Raw genomic sequence first — 9,378 nt, 5'->3', positions numbered from 1 at the left:
CTTGTTTGGCACTCCAGAATGCATGCAATTTCTCAACGACAAGGACATCAACAAAACACATTAAAATGAAATAAGAAAGACAAAAGAAGCAGTAGTAAACAGTTCCCCGGTGCAGCTGCTAGCTAAAAGCTTTCATTAATTAAGACGCTTTGTTTGAGACTCCCTTCTTTTACTCAATTAAGACTGTGCTTGTACGCTTTTCATTACTTCCTGCTTCCATGCAAATTTCCTTCCTTGTTTTTTCATCAACAGTGAGAAAAATGACCCCGTCACGGAGCCGAGGAGCCCCATCAGTGGCTCCGTTCCAAAACATAGTGAGCCGCCTGTCTACTGCTTACAAAGAGACTGTGTTCTTGCATTGAAGACTGCTATAGAGCACAATTTTTCACAGTTGAACTACTTTTGTCTTGATACAGCACCTTTAAAAAAAAAGTGTTAATAATCTATTTTTGAATTAGTATGACCTTATTTGTTTTTGTTTGAAAATATTCTTAAACAATTGTGGATGGATATTTTTGTTGCAATGCATTCTGGGATTGCACACAAAGGATGCATTGCAAAAACCCAATTTTCTTCCTTAGTGTTTTTTTATAGATAATTATAATAATAAAAAGGTTATAATATAAATAAAAGGTTAATATAAAAATAAAATGATGCTTAATGAGAAATTGATCTAAATGAAATTAAATAATGCTTAAAATGAGAACAGTTATCTGCCTTTCAATTTGAATTATTTAAATTTTCTTACCCCAATGGCAGACTTTGTTATCACTTAAGTTTGACCAGTTTCTCAGAAAATTACTTGTCATTATGCATTTCAAGTATATGCATCTTGATCAGTTTTATTGTAAACTAAAACTTTTAAAAATCGGTTTTGATCATTAAAATAAAGCTGAAATTAAATTAAAATATCAGATGAAAATTGGCTAAAATTAAAATAGTAAAAAAAGGGTTTTACGAAAATAATATTAAAATCCGCTGATCTTGATTTAAGAATGTTTAGCTAGAAAATAAGAAAATAAGACAAAAATAAATTAAATAAAAATAATAAGAATAAGAATAATTTTTTGCAGTGTACATCTAATCTAATGTGTAATATCTTAAAAGGGCTTGAGTTCCTTTTGAAGTGCCTCTATATTGTCTTAGAATGCTGTCTAGTTAGGGAGCTCACTAGGTTTTGGAACAGACCCCAACTTGTCCGTTTAGATATACAGTATTTGTGCACGTGTGTGTGTGTACGGTGGCTGAGAAGTGCAGAACAAATCACAATTCCGAAAACAAAAGAACAAATTACAAATGCAAATGCAAGTCTAAAAAACAAAATAACAATTCAGAAAACACAACGACAATTCAGAAAACATTATAACAAGTCAGAAAACACAATGACAAATTCGAAAAAAACTAAATAAGTCAGAAAACACAACGACAAATCAGACAAACCGGAAGAGGTAGGTATAGTTTGAGACAGCGCCATTGGTTTGGGGTTACTCACCGCTGACTGGACGAGACATCTGTCAATCAACGTATACAGGAAAAACCAGCTGAAGAACAGCAGAGTCGTAGTAGAAAGTTCGGAGATGGTATTAAAGTAGCTCAGTTTAAATGTATTGTATGAATTGCCCTCACTGTGGAATAAAAAATACGGGGTGTATATTTACATTTAGTAAAAAGTGGCAGTAAAACATCAGCTCCAGTGGTGCAGATGGATAAGCGCGTGTCACTCACTTTTTGACGCGATCGACCCGGGTTCGATCCCGTCTTTTGCCAAGCTTTTTTTTCCTCCCTTTTCAAATCTCGTATTAGTAATGGATTATATTTACACTAAAAAATTCCTTTAATAATTAGTTCCTCTGAGGTTGCATTAAATTCTCTTTGCTGGTTTTCTCAGCATCATGAAATTGCAGAAGGCTTCTACCCAGACCAGCGAGTGGGTTCTTCCTTAAATTAGGGAGAATTATCCTTTGAAGGTCTCTGCTTTCTGGAGTAAATTACACATATGGTCCGGTATCGCTGGGCGTATTCGAAGACGATCACTCGCACCCAACGCCTGCAAGCTTTCTGCATGCTAAACTGTAAAGAGAATAATTGTACACGCTTTTGAACACCATCAGCATTAATTTGATGCATAGTAGTTTGAGGGCTATAATGCTTTCAAAGACGACGGATGCCATTTCTACACAATGCACGCAGACGGAGCACTAGTGAAGTTGCTAGTTAGTGACTCTGTATTGAGATACCAAAAAAAAAGCATGCCAATCCCTTCATGGGCAGCATGACTCCTTGATCTCACCAGTATTAAGTTTAAGTTTGGAGAAGTTTTCTAAAAGTTCTCAGAGTTCATCAGCATTAGTGAACACACATGCATACACCGTTAAAGGAATAGTTCATGCAAAAATGAAAATTTGCTGAACATTTTCTCACCCTCAGGCCATCTAAGATGTAGATGAGTTTGTTCCATCATGGAAACAGATTTGGAGAAATGTAGCATTACATCACATGCTCATCAAAGGATCCTCTGCAGTGAATGGGTGCCCTCAGAATGAGAGTCCAAACAGCTGATAAAAACATAACAATAATCCCCAAGTAATCCACACCACTCCAGACCATCACAATAATCCACAAGTAATCCACACCACTCCAGTCCATCAGTGAAAAGCTACATGTTTGTAAGAAATGAATCCATCAAGACGTTTTTAACTTCAAACCGTTGCTTCTGGCTAAAATAGTCCTCTATCCATAATATTGCTTTCTCAGTGAAAAGGTAATCTCGTCTGAATCAGAGAAATCTGCACAGATCAAGCACCGTTTACAAGCCAAAACAGTTCTGAACAAATATGTGGGTGGATTTTGATGTGAGCGGAAAACAGGGGATGGACTTTTGTGGATTATTGTGATGTTTTTATCAGCTGTTTGGACTCTCTTTCTGATGGTACCCATTCACTGCAGAGGATGTAATGATATATTTCTCCAAATCTGTTCTACTGAAAAAACAAACAGGCTGACTTTCTTTTTTGAGTGAACTATTCCTTTAATTCAATGTCAGAATTTTAAAGGAAGGAAATTTGAGGAGCAGGAATTCCGTCGTTGCCGTGACCACCATCTTGACTCTGATTGGTGCTCTGTCATCTTTGATGTTGCAGGCGAGCCTGTACAGAGGAGGCTACAGCCGCTTCACGCCCTACTAGAGAGACTAAACCACTGATTTCGCAAACTAACATACAAAACCGCTAGACTCATTCTGCTACATGGAGTGTGATTTCAAACTAAAATGCTTCCAGGTCACCCTATGACCTCATCCCGACAACATTCTCTCAAGTGGACGTTGTGGAAATCAAAGGGAAAATCAGAAGAGCAGCTCATAAATGTGGAGTTGATGTCAGATTTTTGGACTTTTTGATTTTAGACTCTTTTTTTTTTTACGTCGGAAATGTATTTGTGTTTGTGGACAGTATTTCAAAATGTGTTTTAAAATAGGAAGAATGTGAACTATTATGTGGTCCTTTAGATGTTTGTTTTTCATTATTGATCATTTTGTTATGTATATAAGCTGCTAGTGTGAATTCAGACATGAGACAAAAATATCTCAGGACTATATTAAACTTTTCTCTTAATACAAAACCACCCCAGCAGACATTCAGATTGACTATATCTCAGCAGATATTGCCTGCATACTCTAGTCTCTGTGGTCTGAAACAGTGTGTTTGCTGTATGAATAAGCTGTTCTTGTTTAGTTGCTGGGGTTTTATTTGAAGGGTTTCTATGCATGTTGTTTCAGAGATGAGAGGACTCGTCATGTGTTCGGCCCTCTCACGTTTGCACTTTGCAGGTTTACCGCTGTACAGAGTGGACAGGTTTAATTCACACTAACTAATGCTGAATGGATGTGTGAGTGCTTGTACATTAACATATAAAAGATGAAACCATAATTTCATAAATGGAAATATTGCATAAAGTAATTTTAGAAGTTAACATGGAGACTTTCGGAGAAATATGCAGTGAGAAAGGAGGTTTTAAAAGCAAGAAGAAATAATAGTTTCATTTAAGGCAAGACACTACAGGATAAACAATGTTTTACAGTATGCCACTGTTCAATTTTAAAATGTTGGGGTATTTTGCTTCGAGAATAGTGGAAAAAAAACATCCAAAATACATATTTAAGTGTTTATTTAATTATGAGGAAAAAATTAACTTAAATGATTTTAGCAAATGGCTGCAATATAACAAAGAGTGAAAAATTTAAGGGGGTCTGAATACTTTCCGTACCCACTGTATATATATATATTTAAATCTGATTTATTAAAAGTTGTTTTTTCCCCTCTTCAGTTTTACCTACATACAACGGACTTAACCGTTTTATTCCGCTCTATATTCTGAAGGTTTTTATAGAGGAGTTTGTTCATATATCATTTGCTTGATTTTATTATTGCACTATAACTGTCACTGTGTGCCTACTGTGAAGGAACGAGGAGACAAAGGACAATCCAGAATGATCACAGACTTTATTTACATCAAGGAAATCACATGTAGGGCACGGGATCGACGTACATTCAACACCAGACAAAGAAACTTACATTTAGTCATTTAGCAGACACTTTTATCCAACGTGACTTACAAATGAGGACAATGAAAGCAGTCAAAACGGAAGCCGAGAAAAACCTGAGATCAATAAACATAATTAAACATGAGGGAAAACTGGGTCATGGAAAGCACGTGGGGGAGGAAAACACAAAACACGGAACACAGGACTGACAATAACTATATATGTCTGTAGATTTCAATTACAATACATATCTTTAAAGGCCGTTTTCACAAAAATGAATTTGTTTCTCCACTTCAGTAGCACTTAAATATACCAAATTTTAGAGTTTTATTTCTATCTATATTCTGAACGTTTTTACAGAAGGGTTTGTTCATACATCATTTGCTTGATTTTATTATTGCACATTATTTGCATCTATAGATTTCAATTACAATACATAAAAGAGATTTTTTTCTAAATGAGTTTGTTTCTCCACTTCAGCAGCACTCGCATACACCATTTTTTACAGTTTTATTCCTATCTATATTCTGAAGGTTTTTGTAGAGGAGTTTGTTCATATATCATTTGCACTGATATTACATTTTATTCCTAAAAACATGATGAAAATGTATTTTTTTTCTGGCTGTCGACGGTATTTTCTCATTTATGGAGTGATAAAAAGAGATATCAAAAATCCCTTCTGTAAAAACCTTCAACTCTAATATGTCAACAAAATCAAACTAATTTTTTTAACCTGGCTTTATCCAGTGCTCACATTTATTCTCTGAAATGTTTTCAAATTGGTGCATATTCAATTAGAAAATGCCTCATTTGTGTATTTAACAATAACATTTCTGAAAACTTGTAATACAACACAGTTTTCTTAATGTACTGTATGTATGATGATATTAGCTCAAATGTTTACTCTGTTCACCCGTAGTGTCTTGCCTTAAAAAAAATGCACTGAGACACATTGAGGCATAAAGAATCATAGGAAAGTATAAAAAAACCTAAAGAGACAGGAAAGGAGATATGAGGAGAGCAGCTGTCTCCTGACAGTTTCTTGTCTTCATCAGATGTCATGAGAAGGTCCTGCACTACCTTTTCCACTCCAGACCTTCAATCTGAATGCATGAATTAAATGTGAATCAGTTCAGACTGAATGTCTCTACCTCACTGATTCAAATGCAAAATGGATAGAGACTTTAAGTTGTGTGACATTTGTAAGAATTGAGATGAAAACTCTCAAGATCACATCCCTGAGCTCATGTCATGATGCTTTGGACTGAATTCAGCTCCCATGTGCTGTAACATGTCATTTGATTAACATAATTAGGTCTATATCCTTAAGGTGTAAGTTTAAACTTAACTTTGAGTGATGTGACTCATGCAAAATGACCTTTATGCTTTAAGTGTAGTCAAAGTTAACAATGTTTACACACAAACATATCAGCAGAATCTTTAAGGACATTTCCTTTTTTCCCAGATCTGCTGCAGATTTTTTTCGTCTCTTAAAGTCACTGGCACATTCATTTATAACTTTTCTTTTATGATCTCTAGGGACTTGGTTTGCTGTTTTGAGAGAGCTCTTGTCATTTTTCATTGTGTAAAAATTGCATCTTCAATTGCAGTTGCATCTTCTCTGAAGAGAAATTGCATCAAAGTGTAAGAGAATAGTTTACACTCCAGTATAAAACATGTTTTTGCACTGAATTGCAGTATATGTAAGTCTCCAGCCGACAGCTGCTCTCTGTTTTCCTCTCTGTATCTCCTGCGCTTTTGTTCTGCTTTGACCTGTTAATGCTTCTGCTGATGACGATGTTCAACCAGAAAGAGCCTCTGTGGATGTGAAAGATGTGATTTGTTGTTTTATTTCCACTGTGTTGACTCGCATTAATGTACAAAGAACCAGCAGATGGTAAACTATACATATGTATTTGCTTATTGTTTTAATATATTAAGTACATGAGGGAGATCTTTTAATGTGTTGCATAATTATTCTGAAGCTCATAAAGTCGACATATCAGCACAAGGATTGATATGATTATTACTCACATCTATGAAATCTTCAGGTCTCGACTCATTCAGACCAGCATGTTTACCTGCTGTTTGAGCAAAAAAAAATAAAAATAAAAGACACTTAAGAGTTGGAAAGAAAGAAAAGGACAAAAAGCAAAAAAAGTTTGTAAATACATTCCTATATACTTCATAAATATCATATAATTATCTTCCTAAGCGCTTCAATATATTTTTATGCTTGTCTGAAATGTTTTATTCTTTAAACTCTATGTAATTTATTTTCATTTGTTTTTGTCCGAGAGTTTTGTCAAAAGTACTTTGGTTTGATGTATTCAACACTGTATTTGATGTGATCTTTTTGCATAAGAAAATATTTGATGTTTGTATGTACAAGTTTGTTATAATTCATGAATATGTCTACATAAAATAAAGAGCTTACATGCGCTGAGGTCTCTTCCCTTATGTGTATATAAAGTACAGTGGCTCCAAAACGTATTTAGACACATTGCAATGAAGTTTAAGAAATGTTGTGCTTACAAAATGTGATTACATTTAAATTACAATGTTATATGATTTAAGGAATAGTTGATTCACCCTTCTGTCGTTCTTGTATTCTGTAATTTTGTATGTTTTTAACAAGATTTTTTGAAGAATCTTTACATTGTGTCATTCTGTGTCCGTCACTAAATTTTTAAGACAAAAAAACTTAAATTATTTTTATTGTTTATTATTTACTTTATTTATTTTTTTTGTATCTTTGTTTTTATTTTTTTTATTTCATTCATTCATTCATTTTGCAGTGTATGATATCTTTGTGTGAGGAACAGACAAACTTTGAAATGTCAATAATGTTCACACTCATATATAAAAACGGATGTTTTGCCATGCATGTTTGATGACATAAGGTATTGGTTGCTGTCAATAACTTATTAATTTGTGTCTGTTCCTTACATAAAGCATCATACAACTTATAAGACTTATAACATTGTGCACAAGTCATATGGGTTGACATGAGGGATTTGGGGGCTGCTGTAGATTTCATCTTGAAACTGAAATGATATCAACTGAAACCAACAAGCACCACTAAATAAATTCTTATCTGCTTTTGCTTTTTCAGTAAATACAGCAGAAGAAAAAATCTATAAGAGACAGCGAGATCTGTACTGAGCACTTCAGGAAAGCAAGGACCATCATGAGAAAAGCAAATCTAGAGAAAACCGGAGGAGAATGAAGAAAAGTGACAGCGGAGAACATAAAGGACAAGAATACAAACAGATGGAAGAGAAAGAAAACACATTCAGAAACATTTTATTTTTCTATATGTTAGCGTTCATGGATGGAGCAGAGACGGACAGTTAACTGACGCTGATATGACTGTGATATGATCCTCATGCTATGGCCCCGCCCACAGCATCATCCACCAATCAGAAGCGATATATGACAGAGGAGGAGCAAAAACAAGCCGAAGGCTTCATGACTAATGTGTTTCCTGTGGGTGGAGTCGTCGTGCGTGCTGTGATTGGTCGCTTCGCAGCACTTCCCAGAAAGGACATCACTAGCCACATGGGCTCCAGTCTCATTGGACATCCATTCACTCGCTTCTTGTGGAGACATGCCGTCAGACCACTTACAGAATTCGATTCATCCTGTGTGGGTGAAGCCACTCATTCACTTCCTGTTGCTGATGTCATAACTCAGCTGATTGGCCACACTGCTGACCAACTTCCTGTGGTGTTCCTGGTTAGGACTCTGAAACTAAAGATGTCAACTACTGATCAATGTTGTCTGGCGGTGGAGTATGAGGGTGTTGGTTCAGAGGGGGCGGAGCAAAATCTCTAGTTAAGATTTACGGTTTATATAAGATTGATTTTATGGACAGTTTACATTGATATTCATTCTTGTGCTCTTGTTTCATTAAGAATTTTATTAAAGCGCAGCGCAGAATGCCTCCTCTGCCAAGTTGCCATCAAATAAAAAAGTTGCCAACTTGCTTCTGTAAACAAAAACTCGTAATGCTTGCCCCGCCTCCGGGGTCTTTTGATTGGTCCAATATTTTGAGCAGTGCTGCGTGTAAAACTTAAAATAATTTTAACTTGACACAGCGTTAAAAACGCGGCACTCGTGCGAGATGCTGCAAAAGATGCGAGCGCAATGGTAATACACGTCCCTCTACTGCGTTTACATAGAAAAACAATGGAAAAGTCCTGCATTGGATTGAAAAAATGCATTCTGTGTGAACAGCACCTAAGACTATTTATAATGTCAACTGCCACTCGGAAGATTGAAATAATTAAGATTTTTTCATGTTTATTAAATTAGTCATGCATTTATCAAGTCTGCATTTTTCTGATCCTAAAATACAGATAATATTGATAATTGAAAACGATAATATTTGAACATTTATTACAATTTAAAAGAACTGTTTTAATAGATATATTAAAATAAATATTTCTTATTATTATCAATGTTGAAAACATTATTTGTTGTCATTCATATTTAATATTTGTTGCTTAATATTTGTTAATATTTTTCAAAATTAATAATAATCAGAAATGTTTCTTGAGCAGCAAATCATCATAATGATTTCTGAAGGATCATGTGACACTAAAGACTTTTCAGTAATGATGCTGAAAATTCAACACTGCATTACAGAAATAAATTACATTTTACAATATATTCAAATAGAAAACAGTTATTTTAAAGGGGTCATATGATGCTATTTTAAAGATCATTATTTTGTGTATTTGGTGTAACAGAATATGTTGACATGCTTTAATGTTCAAAAAACACATTATTTTTCAAATACTGTACATTATTGTAGGTCCTCTATGCCCCGCCTC

At 34.8% G+C, this 9,378-nt stretch overlaps 1 long non-coding RNA gene across 2 annotated transcripts in view; it reads left to right on the top strand.

Moving 5' to 3' along the window:
- Window positions 1–8,631, top strand: part of LOC107565163 (uncharacterized) — a 15,550-nt gene extending 6,919 nt beyond the window's left edge. The window contains exon 3 of one of the 2 annotated variants that reach the window (XR_001606332.1): window positions 7,656–8,631. This is a non-coding gene — a long non-coding RNA (uncharacterized lncRNA). Of the gene's footprint in view, window positions 1–3,140; window positions 3,310–7,655 lie in introns of those variants that run through there. The other variant, XR_001606333.1, reaches the window with a different exon arrangement.
- Window positions 8,632–9,378: the final 747 nt, after the last annotated feature.

The sequence above is a fragment of the Sinocyclocheilus grahami genome, unplaced genomic scaffold, assembly GCF_001515645.1.
Source record: "Sinocyclocheilus grahami isolate Dianchi unplaced genomic scaffold, SAMN03320097.WGS_v1.1 scaffold984.1, whole genome shotgun sequence".
NCBI lineage: Eukaryota > Metazoa > Chordata > Actinopteri > Cypriniformes > Cyprinidae > Sinocyclocheilus > Sinocyclocheilus grahami.
Note: the sequence above shows the minus strand (reverse complement) of the source record. Positions and strands in the feature narration are given on the sequence as shown.